This window comes from Pogonomyrmex barbatus, unplaced genomic scaffold (genome assembly GCF_055798465.1).
Source record: "Pogonomyrmex barbatus isolate J1 unplaced genomic scaffold, ASM5579846v1 scaffold3, whole genome shotgun sequence".
Classification (NCBI taxonomy): domain Eukaryota; kingdom Metazoa; phylum Arthropoda; class Insecta; order Hymenoptera; family Formicidae; genus Pogonomyrmex; species Pogonomyrmex barbatus.
Genome location: NW_028297127.1, coordinates 17,152,572 through 17,179,391, shown reverse-complemented (window position 1 = coordinate 17,179,391; position 26,820 = coordinate 17,152,572). Strand labels below are relative to the sequence as shown.

At 33.3% G+C, this 26,820-nt stretch overlaps 2 protein-coding genes across 2 annotated transcripts in view; both read right to left on the bottom strand.

The window, feature by feature from the left end:
* The window catches only part of Ndae1 (Na[+]-driven anion exchanger 1), a 51,513-nt gene extending 49,706 nt beyond the window's left edge, over positions 1–1,807 (bottom strand). Inside the window, exon 1 of the mRNA XM_011642531.3 lies at positions 1,519–1,807. The gene's annotated coding sequence lies outside the window, so the exon portion shown is untranslated. The remainder of the gene's footprint in view (positions 1–1,518) is intronic.
* Positions 1,808–6,932: 5,125 nt separating this feature from the next.
* LOC105429522 (Wnt oncogene analog 6) overlaps positions 6,933–26,820 on the bottom strand; it is a 151,560-nt gene continuing 131,672 nt past the window's right edge. The window contains exon 6 of the mRNA XM_089079897.1: positions 6,933–7,463. The gene's annotated coding sequence lies outside the window, so the exon portion shown is untranslated. The remainder of the gene's footprint in view (positions 7,464–26,820) is intronic.

The window sequence follows — 26,820 nt, the reverse complement described above, 5'->3', positions numbered from 1 at the left end:
GCGATGAAAAGAAAAAGCGTCTTTGAAAACACATAGGACACAAATGTTTTCTTTCGATCACATATAATTTTCTCAGAATTATATAATCTTTATATAATTCTCACGTTTATTCTCACAGAATAGAATAGAGATCTCTTTTTTAAAATTTTATAATTTTCAAAATGCCAAGAAACGTTTTTAGAACACTTTTTGCAATAATTACGTAATAAAAGATAATGAAGTTGTGAGAATTTTCTTATCCTTTAAGAAAATTTTCTCTATTAAAATGAATTTTTTGTACGTTCTATTTCTCTAGTGATATTAAAAATATCTAGCCTCATTATAATGCTCTTTGAAACGTATTGTTAATTCTATACACATGCAGCCACCCCTTCTTTTCCAACAAATATATAACTTAATAACAACGTGACACGCTAGAAAAGAATGCGGCTCTTGGAAAAAATATATAAATCTTTTTTTGATTGTAAGTAAATCTTATCGCTTAAAATAAAAAAAGGTTAAAGTTAAATTAGACTTTTAACAACAATCATACAGTTTAAATGTTAAAGCATAATAAATTTTAAAAAAATTATTTGCAGTGTAATATATAAAGAGATATAGTTAATATAAAGAGATTACAGTTTTTATATTAAATTAATTATATAAAATAAAAGAGTCAAATAAAAGAATCAAATAATGAGAGAAATTAATACTATAAGGAAAAAGGTGATGATTCTCTTCTACAAAAGGATGTTTTCTTTTATTATAAAATTATATTATAATAAATTATATTATTTTCTTATGAGATAATTCTTCTTTATTAATATTAATTAATTTATAAAAAATATTCCATAAATATACATTATCTAAAAATATATCTTATAGGAAAAATATTGCAGTAAAATACAAAATTTCCAAGTTTGATACAATAATAGGAAAATTAAAGAAAATTTAAATGAATAAATCAAAAAGGTTTTGCATATTAAACGTATATTAAATAAAATGTACATTTAGACCAATATATTAAGAAAACGTATAATGCACTAAAAGACATATATTTCATATAAATAAAAAAGATAAAGATTATCTCTTATGCATCGGATATATGATGGAAGAAAGAGGAAGAATATCTCAAAAGAAAAATATCTTCAGGAAATGGAACTCAATAGATTGAAACAAGACTTTCGCATCAGTGATGAGGAAGCCAAGTAATATAATTCGTTTGTATCCAATGACTTGATAAACTATTAATGCGGATTTATCGGGAATATAATTGCCTTTGTTTTTTTTCTAGATCATAACACTGACGCGTGTAAAGACGCAAAAGTTTAAGCTTATTTCTATAGAACTTAATCGAATATTCAAACCAATCTGTTGTTAATGCAACACCAAACAAACACGTACTGCGGCAAAATGGGGAGAGAAGCAGAACAAAAATACATAAATAAAGTAATCGTATCAAAAGGAGAAGCGGGACCAGGGATTGCGCGCACGTGAGATTTTCCCACACGGTTTTACAGTGAACAAATTGAAGAGTACCTTTTGTATGTGTATATCCGGATGTAATCACGGAACGAAGATGAGAGAAAAGTGCATCGGAGAAGCGGGGGCGGGTAAGACACGTCGCGCACGAGATCTAAGGATCCTTCTTTCCCGGTCGACAGGCGACTCGCATCCTTTCGCAGGGTGCGAGAACGAAGGAGAAGGCCGGGCAGGCTAGGTACGGCGTTCCCGTACCAACCCTCGGGCCTTTGCACCGAAGAACCGACAGTGGAGAGCGTGCGACGCGTGTCCGCGGCGCGAGAGTACTGCTTCTCGCAAAAGGTAGAGGCGCCTGCACGCTCTTCGGTATTGATCCACGTGGACGACACTCCTCCTCGTTCGTTCGACCAGCCCCACCGTTCTCTTAGCGTAGCGTCCATCGGTGATCTGCCGATGGTTCGGAGTACCTTCGGTGTTGATTCATCGTCCTACCCGCCCTGCCCAGATCCACGGGGATTTCCTTGACAGATCGATAATTATCATGGACGTGATGGGAGAAGGTGAACGATTAAATGAGTTCGCGGGACGCGAGGGTGAAGTTGATGAGTAGCGAGTAGCCGATTAACGTTGTAGTCAGTCGCAAATCGCGTCTGAAATATAAATGCTACCTCCTGTACATAGCACGGAAACAAAATAAATAAGATGCGGGGTTAAGCATTAAATATATACATTCCAAAAGTGAACAAATAAATCCTATTGGTGCCTTTCATTTTTTCAATTTAATTAAATTTCTCAATGGCGATTATATGATATTTATTGTAAATTTGGTGTGTTATATTTTGTATTGTATTTAAGGTCAGCTTTCATATTTATCTGTTAACATAAATATTTATAAAAGTTTGTTATTATTCTTTATTATACTTTTATGTAATGTTTATTAATAAAGAGATCAGATATTAATAATTTTCTTTATTTAAATATATATATATATATATATATATATATATATGTACACAGAAAAGAAATTAATTTTTCAAGAACAATCATTTGTCTCTTCTTGAAGTATTGATTTTAACTATCAGGTGTTGATTTAGCTACAAATGGCCTATAGCATCAAAATTACAATTTTATTCTGAAAACATTTCACAGATCAATACGCAATTTTGAAGGTTGACTATTGCCAAAATTCCAATCATTCTCTGACATACATACAAATCCATTTATTTACATTATAAACTATTCAGAACAAACGATCCAACCTAGAAACGATCCAACCTTAGAAGTTTATGTTCGGGGATGGCTCAACAGGACATTGGCACGGCAGGGGAAAGGATGTCTGAAGGTCGTTCGTTGCCCTCAAAGGCTACAGTCGACTAAAAATTAATTGCATTAAATTCTTCTATTGAAATCTAAGAGCCTAATTCGCATTTATAGAATTAAAGAAATAAAAAGATGTATAAAGGAGCAAAAAAATAAAAATATTAGTAATAAAAAATATGACAATATAATTAAAATAAAAAGTTTTTAGATTTTTGCATTAAATATTTTTTTATTAGTCTAAAAAGATCCTAATATAGGAAATAGATATAGCTTCTGTTATTGGATATTCTTCCCTCTGTTGATTATTTTTTTCTTTCATCAAACTTTTCTAACCTAAGGAAAGAAGTTAAGTGTGATAAAATGGTTCTATCCTAAAGCAAACTATATTATGTACTTAATACGACATAGGATTATAAAACTCTCAAAATAGAATCGAATAGAGAATAGGAAATTCTACTTCTCATAATGCAAATCATTCTTCAGTTCTGACATGAATATATAGTCTTTTTTCTCTCTCTCTCATTTAAGATTAAGTTATTACCAAACATTTATCAAAGAAAAAAGCTATAAATTATGTTGAAAACTAATTGACATATTTTCGCTGAAATGTTAGATTTTGTGGAGAAAATGATGAAAATCATAAAAATTACATTGAGGCAATATGAATTATAAATAATAGATTTGTTTAATAATTTATTTTATTATATTAATTAATTTTATTATATTATAATTTTATTATATTATAATAAAATTTATATTATAATAAATTTATATTATAATAAAATTATTTTATTATATTATATTATATTTTTATTATATTATAATTTTATTATATCACCAATATTGCGAATAATTGAAAATTACAAAATATATAATCAGAACTCAAATTTGAAAGAAAATATTACATTATTATTATATAAAAAGACTGATAAGTTTAAATTGAAAAACAAATTGACTCTTGATTTTTGTTTTTGTTTATCATCAATTATTGTGAAACTATGTCTCGGTAAATTTTTTCGATTTGAGCTATCAAATTGTTATTATATTATATCTACAGATTCCGCAGACAGAACAGTTTAATACGAATCAATTACGAATCTTCGTATTATGCTCATTACATTAATTGCTAAATTGCTGATATTGATTATTACTTCTTATTTATTGAGTTATTTTTTCTTTTTACGAGATAAATACAAAAATTCAGTCATTTTATTATTAGATAAGATAGTATATAATTACATAAACATACAGAATTATATATTATACATATAAATATGTAACATATATTTAATGTTACATGTATCTAAAAAAAGATTCTAAATTAAAACAAAATATGAATTTGCTATATAGTAATTATCAAGAGAATTCTAAGTAACAAATAAATATATTTTTTCTTCATAGAAATAAATTTTAAATAACAAGTATATGAGTATATAAGTATATAAATATATAAGTATATAAGATACAAAATATTAATTTATTGATTAGAATTATATCTTATAGTGATTTATGAAATAATTAACAATTAATTGACTTCTCCATTGCTTTGCCAAGAATTTAGCGTCTAAATTTTGTCTTACGTATAAGATAACTGTTGTTGGTAACTTACTCAATCGAAAACTTTTGATACGTCGACATAGTAGATTCCTATATAATAATAAAGAATAGTTATCATCCAGACTATTAAATTAATTAATCTTTATGTTAGAAATTTTCGCGTTTATTAATAATTCTTTATTTATTCTTAAATTTAACTATTAATTTACAGCTTTTATCTTTATATCATCTTTATATTTGTATTCTAGATATAGCTTCATGTTTACATCAAGAATAACTCCGGCAGATGGCAATATCATACTGGTTAAAAAACAAATCCAAAACAAGATGTTTGTTAAAAGATATTTTCAAAACATTTTTAAGATATTTGGATATTTTTAAGATGTCTTAAAACATTATAATATTACCTTGTAATAAATGTACATTTTTCATTATTATTACTTATTTTTATTATTAATTTTTCTATTATCTTTTCTATATATAAAAATATCCATACATTTTATTTTTTTAAATAATTTGAAACAAAATAGAAAAATATTCATATTTAATATTGTTCAAAAAATTATACATTTATTAAAACAATAAAAACAATTCACATAATGTAAAAATACTTTACAGAAATATTTTTTGTATTTTTGTATTTTACAAAATTATTTGACGCAAAAAAAGAATACAATGTTTTGTTAGTACTTTTTACTTACATACATATAAATAATTTTATTATAATAATGTATAAGTAATATTTATCTTCTAATACATTATAAACGTCTTATAGATAAGTAAAACGGAAGATAAAAAATATGTAAAGGCTTTAAATTTATATTCTAGGTTTTTCGTAAACGTTATATTATTAAAATATTGCTATATTATTAAATTAATTGCTTGTCATCTTATAGAATATATAACTAACATATTTGACTTGACAAGCGTCACAATAGATTAGGCATTATCTTCGTTCTAAAGATCAGTATCCTCGAAAATTGGCTAAAGCCGTTAAGCTGTTAAGTATGCATTCTCTTTGACAGGCCTAGGGTTCGATCATCTCACCATCTTAAAAAAACAATCATGCAAGTTTCTCGCCTCATAACTGACGTGGAAAGCCCGGACGAAATTGAACAACAATGAATGGGATTCCTAAATCGAGATGGTTATGTACCGAAAGAATAACACGGAAGCGAGACTGCCTGGAATAGCTGGCTTCGACGTGACGACAAGGAAAAGAATCAGATAAGGAAGCGTAGCTCTTCCACTGACATTTCCTTTGTTTAAGAATCGAGATAAGGCCAGACAAGGCCCATGTGGAAGGCCCTCTGTTTGAGCACGGGCAGGAACAAACCGGGCGCACCTCCTTTTCTCTCGAGTCAAATATTATCGGGTGCGCATATACGTATGTATTTATCCGCATAGTTTACTCCGGACACCTGCCTGCAACCTGTAGATCAGCATCTCGTCACGTCCACATAACCATTGTAATGACTATATTCACGATAATTGAATTTTTCACAAAGCAAATAATAATCCTCAATTGATAATCCTCTGATAGACGTTAGTTTTTAATTTTTATTTTTTGTGATATAAATTTTTCTTCTTTATTTATATTATTTTACAATTATTTGTCTATCATCTTTGTAGAGCTAAAACTAGATGACTATTAGCATCTCTGTGATTAAAAGATGTAATTATTTATAATAAAAGTCAAACAAAAAGATTGAATAAATTGCATGATCGAACTGTTCAAAAAAGAAATTCCGAGTTTCAAATTCTGACAATTCGAAAGCAATTGAAAATCAATCTGTTTAATTGATTCGATTAAAATAGAACTCTTCGAATAGTCAAATAATAAAAATATTTTTAAAATACTTGATCTATATAATTTATTATGTAATTTATTTGGCTCTTTTATATATATATATATATATATATATAGAAAGAGAGAGAGAGAGATTTTATAATTATAAAATACACAAAAAAAAAATATAAATTTGAAGGCCACAGCGAAGAATACGAACAAACGATTGTAATTTTGAAACCATTTTCCACGACTTCGCCAAAAAAAGGTAAGATGGGAACATATGGAATAGATCTTTTTGAAAATCGATGTCTTCGTGTCGACAGATCTCATATTTGCAATGCACTTGTGACGGTGCGAGCTTGAAGCTGGTTCAAATGACATTGATGGGCACCGTAACGTAGTTTTCCCGACCACGTTGCTAGCAAATATTTGCTGGAACGTGAAAGAATCCTCTTTAAATTCCACTGGGCGCCAAGGTTTAAAATAACCTTAAGGTTTAAAGCTCCTAAAGAATCAACAGAGATCATAACGAGATGATCCTTTAACGCTACCTTTTATATTATCTAAGAATAATAATATTTCATTGATGCGCTAAAATGATTTTACATAAAAAGAGAAAAAAATGTAAATAGTGAACATACAAATATTGTTATTTTTGCTAAAATGTATCAAAGTAAGATAAACAATATAATAATAAAAGTTGTGATGACAGTATTTATATTAATATTTTGCAAATTTTATCATATAATTAAAAAATATAAAATAATAATAAATAATTTATTGCATATTTATTATAAATTTATTATATTTATTAACAAGAAAACATATTATTATAATTAAATGTTAATTTATGAATGTTTATTATGATGTCATACTTTAATATAATTTTAGTAAAAAATTAATTTATATGTAGGAGTATGGATAACTAATATAGTCATAAAACTCACAATAATTATGACAACTGTCAAGTGTATTATAAAAGTGTCAAAAATGTGAAAGGATTCTGCTTTGCAGGTCAGGTAATCCATAATTGCAACGTTTACATTCCAAGAACGGTTTTTTTTTTCTTTTTATTGCAGGGTAACGGCAATTGAGAGCTCGGATTTCGTTTCCCAGGACTGAGACGTACGTTTGTGCTATGCAGGATTAAGCAATCACACAGGCTGATGGTTCCTTGATAGCGATGCTAATGTCGGGTCGAAAGGGCCTAGCACGCGTTTATGGCCCTTCCGTTTGCTTAGGCAAATCGAAGACATTCGCAGCTGAAGGGCGAGTATATGTATCTTCGATGTCCATGTGGGCGCGAGAGACGGGGGCGGGAGAAATCGTCAGTCTGCAATAAAATACCATTACAGTGGCGTCCAAATGACGAAACATACTCATAAAAAACAGTTTTCTTCTCCCAATATGTAGTTATGGCTAAATGGGCCAGGAAATCATCTTAGAAAGGAAGAAATGAAAGAAAAAAATTGGAAACCTTTTTCCTCAACATTCTTTTCTAAAATTTTTCTAATATATAAATAATATATAATTTCAGGAAGCGCAGAATTATTCTAGCTACTTTATTAAATAAATGCAAATTTTATTCACACTTTTTTTTAAATTATATATCACTTTCGATATATTGAAAATGGATGCATTCGAAGACATATCATTCGCAATGATAAGAAGATAAGTTGAACAAATCCATGTTTCGAATTTGTTATAAGCTTCATAGGAACAACTGCAAAGTATCATTTTAAAATCAGTGACTAGAAGATCGAAAGTTTCGATTCTGATGATCGATGACGGTGCACATGCTTATGTGTTATTTGTATGTGATATTATACGGTATATGAAATTGGAAATCGAGGCAAGCCGATACGAATCGATCTCACGCTCCCACAGTTAACCGGGAGATTCGAATCACGATGGGCGATTATAAAATTCTGTCACAACATCTCGTGCGTCTAATTCGTCCCAATCGTTGGACTATTCCGATCGATCGATTACTCAAATTTTCAAGGAGATCCACGCGATGATTCACCTCGCTTCAGCATCAGAACTCTTTTAGTACATTGTACTAAATTATTCAAAATAACTTGATTTTTATCTCATAAGTCAAAAAGAAAGAGTTATTGAGCCTTTATTTATATTATTTTTATATTATTTTTGAGATTTTATTTTGCATTTAACTTCGCATTCCTAAGTCCGGATATGCTCGACATAGTCAACTCAAAGTTAAATATTGAACGAAGCAAATAAATTGCTATTAAAAATATTTATTATTAGAATTAAATTTTTAAATGTTTCCTTCACATTTATAATAAGTATCTCATTTCTTTTTATGATACACAGGATACATGTCCGGATATTCAGTACAGATTGATCATGAGATCGTCCCGCTTTCTCTTTCTTCGAAAATCCAATATCAATGACAAGTAGAAGCCAGCGTGCTGCAAGAGACGATATGTGTTCGAAACGTTGCAAATTACGATTGCAAAAAAGAGATTATTCCGGGGGCACCAATACAGAGTACAATATAAAAGCGGGTTCGACGCAAAAACGTCCGGCACGCGGGAGAGGAGATCGCCGGGCGATTGGGGAATCATCTCCGTCGCGCCCCGTGGCAAAACGCGCGTCCGTGTTCCATTATCGCCTAATTGGATGAAGATGCACATCCCTTTGTCCCTGCCGGACAAGTCCCGAATCCCGGCTCCGCTTATGCGGCGACGGGCATTAGCGCGATCCCGGGAGGCAACCGCAGGTCGCGTTTAATTGTTTTGCCCCGAGATAATTGGAGGGGGGGGGGGAGGCAGTGCCCTGCTGATTAGTCGTTACGATGACTTAAGCGTTCGCGGCGGTTAAGTGCCCCATTGTTGCACGACATCTCCGAGATGACGCCGGCCAAAGCGAAGGTGCCTCTTAAGTAAAAGTTAATCGCTACCAATTCACCCCCCCTCGTTGCCTATCTGCCCCCCCGTTCTTTGACTTCGTGCTCCATCGTTTGCGTTCTCCATTTGTACCGATATACCGCAGATACTGTGGCATCTCTTTGGAGTTCCGTCGATTTCTCACGGTACTATGCTGTTCTTTCGAAAGGGACAGCGGTCGGCAAATGGTTGTCGAACATTGGAGATTAGTTGAGCATCGAAATCAATGCGTTCTCAGAAAATTCCTGGCAATGATCTTTCTTCTATAAGCTGAGTAATAAACTTGTTGGCGCTTCGTAAGTTATCACGTGCGGTGTATGTTTTTCAAAATATATTCTGAATATGAAAAATTGAAACGTACACAAAGAATTATTTATTCAAAGTTTCGAAATAGAAATATCTGCAATTGCTTTAAATTTAAAATTAATTAAAATATTTATACTAATAATAATAATACTAATATAATATTTAACTACTAGTCTTAAATTTTCATTTCTACATTTCTTTCTATTCTATTTATTTTTTTTCTTTTTTCATTAATTTTATGTTCAGAGGATTACGTTGTTAATTATCTGTCGATGGATTCAGTAAAGAAGACAGACCCCGGAAAATTCAAATAAGCGGACAGCAATAAAGCAAAGAAACATGGATGAATCCTGAAGAATCACGTTCAAGTCAAAAAGGAAATACCTAAGAACTAAGCTTATAGATGCATTGGAAAAGCATTGATGTGAGCATCGATGCGGCTCGTCACGAGAGTGGCCTCCTCGACTTCGCTCAAGGGTTCGCACAACTCGCTCAAGAGGGCTTCAATGCGGCTTACGTCCAGGCCGAGTTGTTTAAGCGGTTGTACAAATAGAATACAAAGCGCCGTGCAAACAGCCGGCTAAAAGGTTTGAGTTGTAACGCGCTCGAACGCACTTCATGCAGGCAAACAGATATCGGGACTGTCGCCGATCCGTAGGCGTCTTGATCTTCGACGGAGGGCCGATCGCCATTTTGGTGTACCTGCTACTATAAAACCCTTTTTCTTACGCGTCGTTAAACACCTGCAATGCGACGCCTGCAAAATTTTCTGTAATCTGCATTTGGAGAAACCACTTTTTCTGTTTATATTAAAAAATTGTGAGATGTCAAACAATTTAGTAAAAAATATATTTTTTTTTTATTTTATCTTCTATCAATTCTATCAATTTACTTCCTGTATATAGTTATTTAATAATTTAAAATAGTTGGAACTTTTCAGTCTTTTCGGTCTTTTTAAATTAAAAACATAAATAAATATTTAATCATCGTTCTAAAGCCCTTTTATCTACTAAATTTATCTAACAAATTTTATTAGATATTTAAATATTTATCTAATTATTTTCTAGGCTTTTCATATAATCTAAGCATTTTCAAGGTTTTTCATAATTTGATGAATTTGTGATAAATGATAAGCAAACTGTATATTAAATAATACATACAACACAATATATTTTGATACAGCTATATTATAAAGAAGTAATCATCCACTGAATGGATACCTTTTCTATTCATCAGCGAACGGCATCTTATTCTTCCTCTATTTTATCCCATTCGCTTTCTCTACGCATTAGAGGAAAGTATTGGTTTCTCTCTATTGACCTTTTAGTACTTTTCTGCATAATCTTGACAGGTGGAATAATCATTCGGAACACGGTATTAAATTTGCGGCTACTTAAAAATAGCTCAGATTCGAAACGGGAAGCGGGCCGAAGACAAATCGCACGCGAGGCCAAGAAGTTGAAAATTCCTCGAGTGTTTTTCAATTAATATAAAAGCCCGATCGTCCGAATGATCACGCCCAAGGAGCCGGAGGGGTCGACGGAGGGCGAAAGCCGTGAGAGGAGATTTACCTGCGTGCGGAGGTAAGCCGGCCCTCCCGGTCGAACGGAGCAGACAGGTAGGTGGATAGGAGAACGACGGCACGATCACTAAATTAAGCCGGATTAGCCTAATCTGGCCCCGCGGATCGTTAATTAATGAGGCTATTAGTCAGCGGCGTTGACTATTAATTCCAACGATAGTCATGCCTCGGCGATACGTTATGGCAATATCGTGTATTTGTCACTATCGTCCGGCTCACAAATTGGTTACAGCGCATCTGGAATGTCGTACTCCTCCTCGTGTGTTTGTCTCCTCCTTCTCTCCTCCATTTTCCTTCTGTCCACCACCCCCGCCTTTCCTCGTCTCGCCCCTTCTCTTTTTAGTCTTTCTCTTCACGATTAACCGTCTCCCTTATCTATCTGCGTCCTTTCTTTCGTTTCGTTCGAATTTTCGCTCTTTGTCTGGCTTTCTTTCTTTATTTCTTCTTTTTTTTGCACCAAACGCTTGCCACCGAGTCGTTTGCATAGCGGTGGCGAAGCGTCGATCGTTATCGTCCCTCATCAACGTCGATCCGCTATTAATTTATCGCCGTGTCGCGCTGAAAGTGAACGATGCTTCCCTCGAGCGGACCACACTCGGAATACTGGTCAATAAATTTATGTCCACTAGGAATCGTTTAACGGATTATTAATTTCTTAGCTGGTATTTTAGACACTGAACGTCTCCAGTTTGCTCGACAACAAAGTGAAAACAGAGTACGGATATCATATGATCAGCAATTAAAAATTTAAATAACGTTCCGATGTATTCCAAATTTTGTTTTATTCATTCATTTATGCTGAGGAATCATTTGCAACAAAAGAGGCGATAAATTTTAATTTCAAATATTACATATATCTAAAGTGACATTCGTCTCTTGATACGATACATATTTCTACAACATATGCAGAATATTTTTATTTTTTTATAAATTGATAAAAAGTAAAGAGATACGATTTATTTAATTTTATTTATGCAAAAAGATAATTTAAAAAATATATATACCTAAAAAAGTAATTTTACAATCCTGTCTAGATACATATTTTTTACTTTGTGCTCTTATTTTAATAATTTAACAATAATTATATTTGTTTAATTACGTTTATTCCATTAATTTATTTTATTACTTGGAAGATTAGGATAACTGCAAAAATAGAAATATCGATAATTAGAAGTGTGTAGTTCAAATTAAGGGAACAGAAGAAGTTCAAATTAACATATACACCTCCATGCAATATACTATACATTTACGCTAGACTTTACATCGTATAAGACCACAATCGTGACCATCAAGCCTTTGAGAAAAAAAAAGTGATTGAGAGGTCGAAGATCATTATGGTACTTGGAGATTATCAATGCCCCCAGATCATTATAAAAGTTTCGAAACGATCGTGTCGACAACTGTCCATTCATGATCAGGTAGACTCCCCCCCCCCTCCACCCCCCGGGGCGACGAACCCCGTGATTGTCGCTGGTTTAGATTTAAGAAAGGAAGATTTCTCTTTGACCGGATTCTAACTAGCGTGCATCCGGACCGACGAACGCGGTAAAAAGAGAGGACGCATCTCGATACTTTCACCTGGCTATGACAAATTCGTGAAAATTCGTCGTTGAGTTCGCCAAGGACAGAACGATGCGCACGATGCGACCGTCGCGGAAGTAAGTTCAATGGAAAGCCACGAAGGATAGCTAATTCGGAATGTGGGGTTCGATCCTGGCCGTTCCGCTTTGGGAGAGATATTTTGCACGAGGTCTACACGATGCTGTCCAGATATTTCTCACATCTGCCGTCCCGTCATTGTACTTATACAACCTTCTTATAACAAATGTGAGAATACTATGGCCTAAAATTCATTTCACATTAGCTTATTTCTAACATTACTTTCATTCAAAAATGTAAAGAAAGTATAAGCAAACAATAAATCATTTTGCGATCAGACCATATTGTCGATAAAAAATGAAATTCTACACATATCATGTATATAGTTTTTTTACTATAATTATATAAATATACAATTAAAAAACAATGCACAATTTTTGTCCAATTTTTATTCTCAGCATTTTATTTAAACTCAAAGTCTCCTGTTCTTTGTTGGGCGAGACAGCAATATAAATAGAGAAAATAATTAATTTAAAATTGATAATTATTATAAATGTCATAATTAATGTATTTATATTTTTAAAAGAAATGCGTAATACAAATATAATAATATATACAAAAAGTTACGGTTGCAAAAGATTTATGTAAGTTACATCTGAGGTATACCATTAATAATTTCAATGATATATGTTGTCAAAACTATCACTATACACCGAAACTAATGTTGTTTTAGTAAGTTATTGTCTGATATATAATGGTATTTAAAAGTTAGAACGCATGTTATTAAATATAATTTTACCAGTTAAATTTCATTTCGTTCGGTCGATTCGAAATGTCGGTTATTCTTTCCTTTTCAAGGAATCCGGGAATTATTAACGATTTTGCACGCCTTTCGAGGCTCTGGAAAACCGCCCGTGGAGCGAGGTTTTGCGCGTTCCTTCGCGCCGAAAATTACGACAGGGATGCTTAATTATCTCTCGAAAAAGGATGACTTAACTTGGGTGGCGTTGGCATTACCATGCATCTTACCTACCACAACGTCCACTAATTCGTCGCGCTCAGGTACAACATGAGTGATTACAAAAGGCTGGTTTCACATTATAATCATTAACAACGTGGATGATTACAGAAAAATCATTGTACACGAATAAAATCAAAAAACATTTATATTGATACAATTTAAATGATATATGTATTCCTTAATATTAATATTTTTTCAATATCCAAAAATCTTAAAATTTTTAAATATTGTTTATCTTTGTATTTAGTATATAGATACACATATATTGTTAATTTTTAAATTTAGATTGTCATAAAAGTATGTCACAAACAATGCATAATTTTCGAGAAAAAAAGAAGGAAATAAGATATATAACTTTTCTGATCGCTAATACATCAGTTTATATTATATATTATATTATAAAAAATTACGATTTTTATTCCTAGCTTTTATCCGAATTACAGATGTTTATGAAATAATAAAATATCATTTTTACAATCATTGTGACCATTAAAAACATCGTTGTAATAAGTAATTATGTGGTTTCCTTCATAGAATTCTATAAAATTTCAAGACACACGTTGTGGTTTAATTTGAATAATTTAGCTATGAATAAAAAAATCAATAAAATCATTGAAAGTCTGAAGATTTATGTTTGCTGACAATGTTTTTTATTTTATTTATTTCTTTTTATTTTTCATGTGGGCGGTCAATGGAAATCAAATCATAAATATAATGTCACCATAGTTCCTTTATATTCTTTGAATATGAAAAGGTAAAATATCCCATATTTTTCACACATTTGATTGCTTTTCCAAATAATAGATGACCAGATGGCCTATAATCATTATTTCTTATAAATTCAGCAACATGATATATCATGTATTTTTCAATATGTCATTATGTCATTCTCTGTATTTGTTTACCCCTCACTTATTTCTATTTATATCTTTCAATTTATATTCCATATCATTATTTGATAATTCGATGTTTCGCGCATGCAAGGTTGATTTTAATATAATAAAGCCTTATATTAATATATAATAAAGATATTAATATAATAAAGACCTTGATATTCTTAGATTAATGACTATAAACTTTTAAAGTAATTAAGTTTTATGCTAATTAAAATAATTTTTAATTTTTTAACAAAAAATGCACCATAAGTTTTTATTAAAATAATTTATTTTAATATAAATTTAAGCGCGCCATGCGCTTATTAGATTAATCAATTTAAATGTAAGCTTTCCATTTGCTAAATGTATGTACAACAGTAAGTTAAAGCTGTATTGACTTATTTTTTATAATCTTAATGACTCGACAAGTCATTCTATGTAAAGAGGTCAGGCTATCTAAACGATTTCCGGAAATGACATAGGAACCGCGAAAACAGTGATTCATCAGTCCCGTCAAAAGTTTCCCAGAAATGAATCATATCCTGTGCCGTGGAAACGGTTCATTCTTATCTCATCATCAATCATAAATTGAGTGTAGAATTAACTTTTTACTAATATCATTTTGCTAGAAATTCGGATGTATTAACCTGTAGACGATATATAATTAAAAATATCTATATACAACTCTCTTTATTCTCTTTATTAAGTTTTGCTACCATGTTAATGTTACAATTATGATAAAGACATTATAAAAATAGTTATTTTTTTTTTCTAAACAATACTTACACTAAATGTAATAGCTAGAGTTAGCAATTAAACAAATTCTAAAATCAATTTGCAAATGCTATAATATCTGCTAACAATAGATATGATATAACATATGCATACTGAGAGTATCAACCAATACGATCACGAAATTTTGACTTTAAATTCAAGCTACGCGGCCATTGTGATTACGTGGATTTGAGCCACCCAGGATCAATCCATTAGCGCTCGGCAGGATACGATCTTACGCCATCACATACACATCAATATTAGGAATTCCCGCCGGGCCTTCAACCCCTCATGAATCCCCCCGATGTTTTTATAAAATGAAAACAAGGCTAGTCCCCTATTATCAAAGTCTAATTTTGTTGTCATACACATACTATATATGATCTTCAGTATTAATAAAATTTGAAGTGATAATGCTTCTTCACTGTCATCACCTAAAAATTACAAGTGCAATTCATTATCAAAATTTTAATTAAAAGTGTGAATCAATTATTTTTTTTTTTTTTACCTATTGTTCTTTTACTTATTGTTTCTTTTACTTATTGTTGTACACGATGACAACTTTTTTTATTTTTCTATAATTTCAATTTTTATAAATAATAATAATTTTTATACTAGTATAATAATAATATTTAAGTAACATTAAAAATTAACTGATTTTGATAAAATCGATCATAGAAAGCATTAAATATGCATGTATCAAGAGGCATAACCTTTGGGATTATACGACATTGACCATTCTTTTGTAATCTGCCACCCATAGTGGAATCGTGAACATGGTGGCTCACGTAGATCGATTCATCCTCGAATGATCGGAGCTACTAATTAACCGTCAAGATCCGGTTCTTCGCAGCTGGCAGCGGTGGTCTTTCCCGTGCGCGACTCCACATTCGTCCGGAAGAAACTACGACGGGAGGTAGGAGACAGGCTCCTACGAGCGGAGAAGAAGAAGAGGAAAGAAGGACGATACAAGGATAGAATGAAGAAACCTCCTTCCTTCCAAAGAAGAAAATCACGGGACAGGTCCCGTTCGCAGCAAAGCAAGAAACCGGAATGCGACGCGTAAGTGCATTCTATCTATGGGAGGGGAAGGGAAACGGAGAGGAACGCGAGAGGAGCCAAAACGTGAAAGAGGAGAACGATTCGATGATCGATTAAGAGATAGAACCGAATCGTCTGGGTCGTATTGCGAGCGGTAGTCATTCGGTATGTTCCCGCTCTTAATCCTATCGTCCTTTTTTGCGGGACCGTCTTACCGCCCGCCGAAGAAACTTCAGCAAATTAAAGAGTGGACGCGCGAAAAAAGAAGGAGAGCGAAGATAAAGGCACGAGATATACCGGTCGTTTTCGTTTTCTTTTCTTCGCAGAGTGCACGCGCTCTTCCTTCTGCGCGGTTAATTCGGCAGACTTGGCGGGAGAAATTTTGACAGGTACAAAAAAAGGAACCAGATACGGAAGGAAAAGGATGAGCAATAATATCATTATATAAATGTTCTACATGTGCGCATATATATAACGAAACTTGACATATTCATTTGCGTATCGTGAAAAGTAGATTATGCGAGAGAGAGAGAGAGAGAGAGAGAGAGAGAGAGAGAGAGAGAAATTTTTTATGAAAAGTTGAAAAAATATTTTACGATTCTGTAAAATTTCATTGTACAATCGGGTTAATATTCTTAAGTTGCATTACAATTATTGTTTTATATCTAATATTTTTTAATTTAGATAAAAGAAAATAACTTGAAAGTATCAGAGAATTCAAGATATTTTTCTGCTCGATCAGATTGAGATCTAAGCATGTGAATCTTTTTAACATGGGCGTTGCTGCCTTAGTGAAACGAAAGTTGGCGCATAGCCGCAAACAGGGCCCCTCGAGGGGTTTTGCGGACCCGTGTCCCGATTTGCCTCGCGTGTCGCGTGATTAACGAAACGTTATTAAAACGTATATATCCGCGTGTCCGCGGGGCCACGGGGAAACGTACGGCCGCCCATTAACCATAGCAAAACCGTGGTGGCTAATTAATCGGAGCAATTAAGAGGAAGAGAATCTTCCTTGGTAAACCCTTCGCACGCTGCCTCCGTCCTTCTTTCTGCCCCCCCCCTCTCTCTCTCTCTCTCTCTCTCTCTCGCTCCTTGAAAAACTTCTCTCTTTCTCTTCCTCTCTCATGTAAACTCGAACATCGCATGAATCCTTGCATGGATCGTGGGTCCGCGACACGATGATCTACGCGCCATGCATCCCTGCCGATTTATTAATGCGAGCCCACGGCATTCGTTACTTTTTTCTTCATTTAGACCACCTCCAGAAGGAGAGGAAGAGAGAACCTCGATCGGTTCTGTATTGGTCTCGAGTCACACGGGTCGGACACTATGAGGTGGTCCAAAAGTGCGGATCGGTTTATGAATGGAATATCTAATGATTTGATTTAGATATATGTTTATGTCTAAAAAGAAAAAACGCGCAGACAAATTGGTATTTATCGAATCAGTTGATACATGCCGATCATAAAAGCTATAATAAGATTCAATCATTCGGCAAGTTGAAGCTTAGCCTCCAACTTGCATTCTTGTCTTCTTGTCTCTTACTGCTATTATTGCGTAAAGTAAATAAAAAATACAAAAGTCAAGATTTCTTGTCATTAATTTATTAAATATGATGAAATCAGACCCAGTGACGGGACATATAACCCGCCATAATAATTCAAATATAAGAGGCACGCGTAAGAAACGTGTTATATTGGATCAGCCGCGGGGCATCATCTCGTAAAAGTTTTTTCATCTGCGAATCGACAGGCCCGCGGCGTACGACGATACGTCATTTCTTGGCGGATCGATTCGTCAGATCGCACGGATGCGTATTAACGCGTCCTGTCACGCGAAGAATGCGTCGACGTGTTTTCTATTTCTTTTTGTCCTCGGGCCGCGTCCTTCTGTTCGTCATTCTTTTAGATCATCGCTTCACTGATCGCTACCACATCACCGGTCGATGAGAGGAGCTATGGATTTATCAACCGGAAAATTCTTTATTTTCTTGCCGCACCTTCTTGAAAAATAAATTTGTTCACGCGAACCGAATAATTACTACAAAGTAAAAAGAATAATTATCATTAAGCATTTCTTTTAATAATTATAATTATTATCTCGAGCACTATGTTACTTTGTCGAATTTCAATATAAGGATTCCGTAGGAAATAATAAAATACTCGTAGTATAGAATCAATTAAAAAATCGTTACTCTCTAACATTATAACTAATGTATTTCTTATTTTAAAACATCATCAATATCCGTCACCTACGCCAGACTACTTTCAAGGAATCGACCATCGAGATGCATACTCCAATACCTTTATGTGTATTTACGATACGTGCTGTGTAAGACGATATTGCTTGATATTTGTTTGATCCAACGCTACTGATAATTTGATTGAAAGCAATCTGACCTCTTTCTCGGTGTATCCATCAACCTACACACGCGAGCACACAGCGTACAAGTACGTGCGTCGATTCACAAAGAACCGCGCGCGGGCACGGACACACGTACACACACACACACACACACACACACACACCGGGCGAGTATGATAATTAATGACTGGAGTGTGTGAGAAGCAGCGCCAGAGACGATTCCCCGAACAGGTGGCTTGCAATCCTCAACGATTTCGTCTAGGCGATGACCCGCGCGCATCAGCCAGCGCGAGGTCACGCGCACTGCGTGGGCCCGATCGACTAAGGCCCCGAGGACGCACGGGATTAATTAATATTAGTAACACTGAGGGAGGCCGTAATTAATTACCAGATCGCCGCGGCCATTCGTTTTAATACGTGTGCGCTATGCGGCCCGTGGCATTCTCTCGTTTGTTCAGTTCGGCCAGATAATGATCGCGACCTAATGAAAACATTATGTTCCTCCTGGCCAACTACCCGGGATCCCTCCCTCCCTCCTCGATCTGACCTTCGTTACATTTTGGATACTTTGTGTGATTGGTACCGAGAGATAAAATGCACAGATATACAGCGAATTTCTAAATTCATTGATAATATGTATATATAAGAAAAATTTAAGCCAGAAAATCATGTTGATGATTAAATTATTCTTAGCTGTCAGTCTTGAAAAATCCTTTTTAGAATTCAATTTGAAATGTTTCATAATTAATATGTCATTAATAATTAATTTTTTTATACGGATAAAAGCAAAATATCTTTATTCAATATTAAATGGATTTTTTATCTTTTAAAATTAATTTATTTAATTATTTTCTAATTAATAAAATTATTTTCATGGTCCTATTAAAATTAATTTTCAAGATACTCCAGATATTTTTATTATTTTCTTTTCATTTAATTTACATGTATAATTTACATGTAGAAGTTTAACAAGTAAATTCTATAAAATATTTTTTAATAATAAGACAAAATGCGGATTGACAAATGTTACCTGCACTGTGACTGACTTTAAAGGCATCTAAGTCTAGATCTGTCATTTGTTAGGTTTCATGACAAATTATCACTTCTATTCCTTATGGACAAATATTTATGTCTATACTATTTATTGGACAAACTTTCAGCATAATGATCTCATAGTTGACCTCAATAGTATAGGTGAAACTAGAGGAGTTCTAAAATATAAAAGGTAAGCAGAGAAGAAAGAAAAAGGTTGTGAGAACCACAAAAAGGTAAGTTTCATTCTTAAAAAGATTAAGTCCATAAGCATCAAAGATTTCTTTTCCATTAAGAGTTTGAAAACATGTTTTGTTATGTACAAACCTGTAGCTTTAAGAGACAAAACATTAAATTTTCAATTAATTATCGATAAATCATTAATCAAAAATAAAAAATGTTAAATTAACTATAGAACAAATAAATAACAAAATACATTCGCAGAATTTAAATGTATTGCACTTTAAAAAAAATTTTAACTTTAAGCACGATTTTAAAAATTTATCTTAAAATTAAAATTAAAAGAATGATAAATTACGTGTGACAGCCTTCTTCAATATCAAAGAGAAATAAAATCTCAGTGTGACAAAAAAAAGTTATTAGAATTAAAAAAAATCAGACAATTTGATAAATAAATCAGAATTTCTCTCTTAATGCTTTACTATTCTTTTCAATTTTCTTTCTTTCGACGTGCATTTGTAAAAAATAAATATTTCTATAATAAGTCGTTTCGAAGATATTTTCATGTCTATTAAAGGATAAACAAAAGAAAAAAAAACATTAAGAAAAAACGATAATAAAAATATGCATTATCTTGAAACATGACATGCTAAAATGAGTAAAACCTTTTCTCTATCGTATTTTATAATAACTTGAACAGTTTTATTAACTCTGAAAAAATGCTCGACGCGACAAGAATGTATCAAGCATTGTATACAGTTATGGCATCCATTAAATTTTTCCCATTATAACTTCAATGTTTTGATATATTTATAATCAAACTAGAGAGAAAAATACGAGCAAAAAATTGAGTAACCTAAGTAGAACAAAAAAATCATATAAAGATTAAGATGATATCAAAATGATGTTAAACAATATCATATTTACGTTATCTTGATCTTTATATGATTTTTTTGTTCTACTTGAGAAATGAAAGGACAAAAAAAACAAAAGATTGAGAGATTTCCCAAACCTCTACGTTTTCGTTTCCTTGCTTACCAAGTTTATCGCCTTTCTTCATTCAAGAGAACATAACACAAAAATATTAATTTCGCTAATTAAGAGACGAGTCAAACTATCTATTAGTATCTGACTAAAATAAAATGAACCTCGACATGTTTCGATCGCATCTGTCTTTTAATCCCATCTATATCTCTATCGCCTGAGGATCGACACCTCACTTAAAGCTTCTTACAATGACGTCGAGAGATCGAGCCTAGTCATCGATCCCGTCCTTGACGATGGAATCGTCGAGTCGGCCTTGCTGCGGCGCGTAGAATCTCGGAATGCGGGACTGCGAGGAATCGGTCGTGGGCCGAATGGCGTTCTCTTAATTAAGGGTGTCCCGGGAGGAGAGCCCCGGGATCGTTCCGTCTCTCTTTCTCCTTACTTTTCTCGCTTCTTTCCCCGCTCCTCGCGCCTATCTGCTGCCTCAACAAGAAATGAGCCTTCTCGGAGGTAGAAGGGACAGGGTGAGAACGGCAGCGCCTATCGTGCAGGCGCCACCGTGCTCACGGTTCCGCTCTCGACCCGGCATCGAGAAACAATAATTACCTCTCACGAGTCCTTTGATGTCCTCCGACATGTTCGCACCCCGCCCAAGACATCTTACATAGGTGTCCCGGGTGGTCGTAGAAAGTCACGCATACGCACGAGTCCGGGAGTGCGTGAGGAGGATACCTGCTCGCTCGATCTTGTGAAAAATCGAAATAGCCATTTTCGGTCAGTGAAATTCTAGGATTGATGACCCGCAGCATGCTCGATGTAATAATTTAGAATCAAGAAAATGTCATGTTATTTCATTCGAAATCATTTTAGGAATTATACGTTGTACTATTAGTAACAAGTAGAAAAATTACTTGACACATGTTAAGCGTTAATCTTTCAATAAAATTTAAATTTAATTTTAATTTAATTTAAATGATTACATTTAATTTTTTCATAAATTTATTTCAAATATTGCTTCAACTAATATTAATTATAATCTTTCTCCATTTATATTGTAATTCGATGAAAGAAAATGTATATATTATATAAACTGCGGATAGAAAAAGTTAAATAAAATTAATAAATTAATTAAATAATACAAACTTAAGACAAGCAGATTTACCTAAATTTTTAGTAAAATATTATGGATCAATTTGAGAGATTAAAAACTGAATTAAAAGATAGAAGTTAAAAGGTCAAATAGAAAAGGTAGGTTTTTATTTTTGACATGACATTTTGAATTATAATACTAAAAGAATATCTGTAGATAGGGATTAGAAGAAAATAAAAAATGAGTAGCCTTTCAATATGCGGAATTATTGGTAACAGATTACGAAGATTAAAAGGTCTGTAATAGACAAATCTGGAGCGAATGTTGGAATTCTTAAAGAAACTATTTAAGAGCACGCAATTTGAAAAGCGTGGATATATTTCTGAAGAAGTGAATCCTGGATTAGTGTAAGACAGTTTAACATTGATCCTCGTCATCTAGTCATATATAAACCACCAAAGAAGTTTTTCTAAAATCTCAAAGAAATTTCTTAAGTTTTTCCCAATACCCTATTAAATTTACTTTTCTTTATGACAAAAATTTTAAATGTGTTTCAAAAGTCTTCTTATACGAAACTTAGACGGTGAATATTAAATCTGGCATTGAATAAAGAATTACATACAAAAATTGAACGAAAAAAATCTAGCTTTAGAAAAATAGCCGTTATAAAAGGATTAACTTTAGTTTTCATTTTTAGTTTTAGTATAGTATAAAATCATTTTTAGTTTTAGTTTTAGTATAAAAGGATAACTTTAATTTTCATAAAAACTATTGTCTGACGTTTTCATCATATCACCACCATCACCATAACAAACTTGATTTTTTTTACTTTAATCACTTATATAAAACTATTATCACAAATAAATAAATTTATTTCATTATTTAAAACATGTACTCATAAATGTGTTCAACATGTGTTCATGTAAATATTTTGTAATTATAGAATGAAATTCCAAAGAGAGAGCAGTTCCAATTCCGTGAGAATGAAATATTATACACATAATTTTTCAGGAACATTACTGTGCATCTCTGGAAAAGTTCAAAGCATTAGTATACTTTGCATTTTTGCCTTTTCGCAGTCTATATATCTTATTCCTCCACGGTAGGCGTGGCGCAAGGATCTTGACAGATCGGAAAGGAAGAAGTTAGAAGTCAGAAGGAGGTCGACATTGTTATCAAAAGGTAGAAGAATCGTAGAGGTAGGCCCACCGTGCGCGTGGGACTATTTATTTGCCGAGATGAAGGAGGCCGAGAGGTAGAAGGCGGGGTCCGCGGCATGTACAGGAGACAAAATATACGGGGTGGTCCGACTGAGTTTGCGGCAGGCCGCAACTTCATTTACACCTATTCAGAGCCTCCCTCTTGAACGTGGCCTTTAGATTTACGAGCAACCTCGTCTCACCTCCTCACCGTTTTCTCCCTCTTTCTCTTCCTCTCTCACTCTGAATCGACTTCTAAAAAGGAGCACGATAACACGCGTCGTGCCGCCACATGAAACGTGTGCAAACCGACTTCCAATTGGCCGTTGGTCATTTGATTCGTGCTAAAAAATCGCGGCAATAAAAATATTTTATGCGATTATATAAAGATTAATTTTTTAAAAAAATGTTAAACAGATTTTTATGTAAATATTGGATGTTAAGAGTATATTTAAAAAATAATTCTTAATATATATATATATATATATGATAATATTAATATATAATAACATGTATATATTATATAAATTAAAAATATTATTAAAAATAAAACGAATAAAGAAAGAAGGTTAATGATTTTGAAGCCACAAAATGTAATTTGACTAGAAATCGCAGCCCTCGTCGAGGTTTTGGTCGTCATTATCGGCGGATGTCACGGAAATTTCGATGTGATCATGGTGGCCCATAACGGGTCTCCCATAAAATTAGTTACGCTGTCCGAGACGTATGTAACCGTCGACAGTCTGTGAAAAGGGAATGGAAAGGGGCGGGTGAAGAGATGAGAAAAAGAAAGATCCTCGCTCTCGCAGAGAGGAAAATGCTCGGTACCGCCATTAGTATTTCACAACAGCCGCGTGGATCTCATCACCTTGGGCCTTTATGGAAAAGAAACTATCGCTTCTGTATCTTCCTTTTTATACCTCCGTTAAATCACAGGAGAGTTCTCAACGTTGTTCTCTCGCGACACACATTTTCGCCCAACACAGATCTCCAAATAAAAAGATCTTCACAATGACTTTATCCACAATAGGGAGTAAAGTTTTATCTATCCTATATAATTCAAATATTAAACATATACTTTTAATCTGAATTAAATATATCTTGGATATATGTAAAAAGCTATTTTGAAGACTAACGTTATTTTATAAATGTAAATTATATTTATTATTATGTATCAATTATATTTAATTATTATAACAACATAATAAATATATCAACATCCATATAATTGGAACATCGCTTAAAGTTAAATTATAAAATAATAATGTATATGTAAAACATTCATAAAGCATCCATATTTTTTGTATCATTTTTCGTATCATTACATAAAGCTGCTGGTTTTAAATTGGTACCGCGATTCTACCGCTTAGTCCAGATGCACGAAGGAGTAATAATTCAAAGATTTATCGCTTGATCACATTTGCAGAGTTATCTATATTAAAAGCCATGTGCTGCATCTGTTTATATAATGGCAAAATGGTCCTCACATTTATCTCCAAACAGCGCTTCATCACGTGCTAAGTAAAAAAAAAGATACAAAAACATTGTTGTTACGTAATAATTATTCTCTTTGAATATATCATTGCGGGAATGACTTTTTTTTTTGTAAAGACAAAAGAAATTAAAAAAGAAATAAAAATGAGAGAAAGTGCTGCAAATCGCGCAAAGTCTTAAATAAATTTATTTTTATATAACGTAACGAGCTGTTTTATTTTAAATAAAACGCCACGAGCGTAGGACGTGATCTCTATACAATAAATGTGTACACGAATGTAACATTAATACCAGACGAGAGGCGCCGCGTTTATCCGGACGTTTCGTTTAGTCGCCGTAGTGAAAAGTGGCGGCGTATCGGCCGTGGATTCGTAGAAGCCGCGCGGCGCATTCGCGCGCATTTATACGTGCGTGCAACTCTTAGAGAGCGGCATTAAGTAATTATCATAAGCGTCGGCTTAAGTACGGTACAGACAGGCTGTCCATCACGCGAGTCCACGTCCTCGCTCTCGGCGATCATACATAGTAACGACTCACTCGTCCGTGACTTACGGGCGGGAACGATTATTTCTGCTTACGCTCGCGCGCGGAGGCGTGAAGGAAATACACGACGCGGACAGACGTCAGGCAACAACATGATCTTGCGAATTGTCCGCGGCGAGATTAGGATTAGATCCGACTCTTTAGGCGATTCTTCTTATAACGATTATGAGTTTCTCGATTAAAGCGAATGCATTCCGCTTCGCGCCTGACACGAGGAAGACGAGTGAATCGCCAACGAATATCCGTTATCAGAGATAACAAATTACCACATCACCATATACGTGTGCGGATTATATTTCAACTAAATACGAGAATCTTGAAGTACGTCTCAGCAATCATTGAATAATAAGAAAAATGACATGCAGTCGTGAACTTTGAGCTTCTGGCGAAACATGCAATCGCATCTTCTCGACGATACACCTGAACATTCCACGCGTAATTGCCTCAGATTTTGCTGGCTAACGATAAACCGCCTCGCCTTCGTTCCTCGGCAAATAATGGCGCTCCTTTCCTCGTTACCGCGGAAACATAGAGAAACGGATTAGTATTGACTATCTTTAAACGACACGAAAGCCGTCTTTAGAGCGGACGAGAAAATTACCGCTCCATATAATAAATACAAACAAATTATATAATACATAAATTATATAATATATTATTTCCTTTAATTTCTTCTTTTTTGAATAATTTTATCATTTTTACATATTCTTCATGAACTTTATTTTTTTCAAAAACAACAACAATATACAACTGTATATTTCACATTTAGTAAATTTAGATATAGATAACTTTAGGACCAAATTGATTTGGAGAATATTCTTCTATATTGCAATTTCTTTTAAACGCAAAATTTTCGTTTTTTCTTACAAAAAAAAAAGATAAAATCGAAATCACGTCAACATATTCTCTGCGTAACTGATTCAAATTGACTGATGATAAGATTCTGGTAAATATCCAGGTATCTCTTTATTGTCAACTGACAGCTCATTAAACATATGGCTTCAATAAAAAAAAAAAAAAAAACTGAAATTACTGTACGAAATTAGTTGCATCAGCGTGCGCGTTATTTCAGCTTCATCAATCTCGCTTCTGACCTCGTTACTTGTTGTCTCACTACTGATCCCGCCTCTTAAGCTACTACCAAATTATATGTTGTTTGGTAAAAAGCAGACATACATATTGCCGGTGGTTTTCGCCACGTCTATCATTACGGGAGAGAATGCATTCGCTGCGCTTTCTTTCTCGCTTTTATTCTTATCGTTAGTAAGTGCGAAAACGATACAGCCGGTGCAGATCATTCTCTTTTTCCCTTCGAGTTATCGCACGAAGATAAATAAATTTGTTCACCCAGGTTGACAAATGTTTAATCGCGTTTAACACTGTATTCTGTCAATATTTATATAGTAACAATAATAACGATAATTTTAGTGAAGAATTCCAGTATGTTAGGTTACATTATGCAATAAGTTAAAATGCAATAAGTTATTTATATTTATTGATATTTAATTTTAACAATTGTAATATTTTTATCTATTACCCAAAAGTACTTTACTTTTTTGATGACAATTTTTTGAAATTGTTTTGTATAGAAAAAATATCTTTGATAAAATAAAATACCTTTGAAAAGAATTTTAACAATAAATTATGCAATTTGCTCACACTTTTGGATAAGAGATAAAAATATTACAATT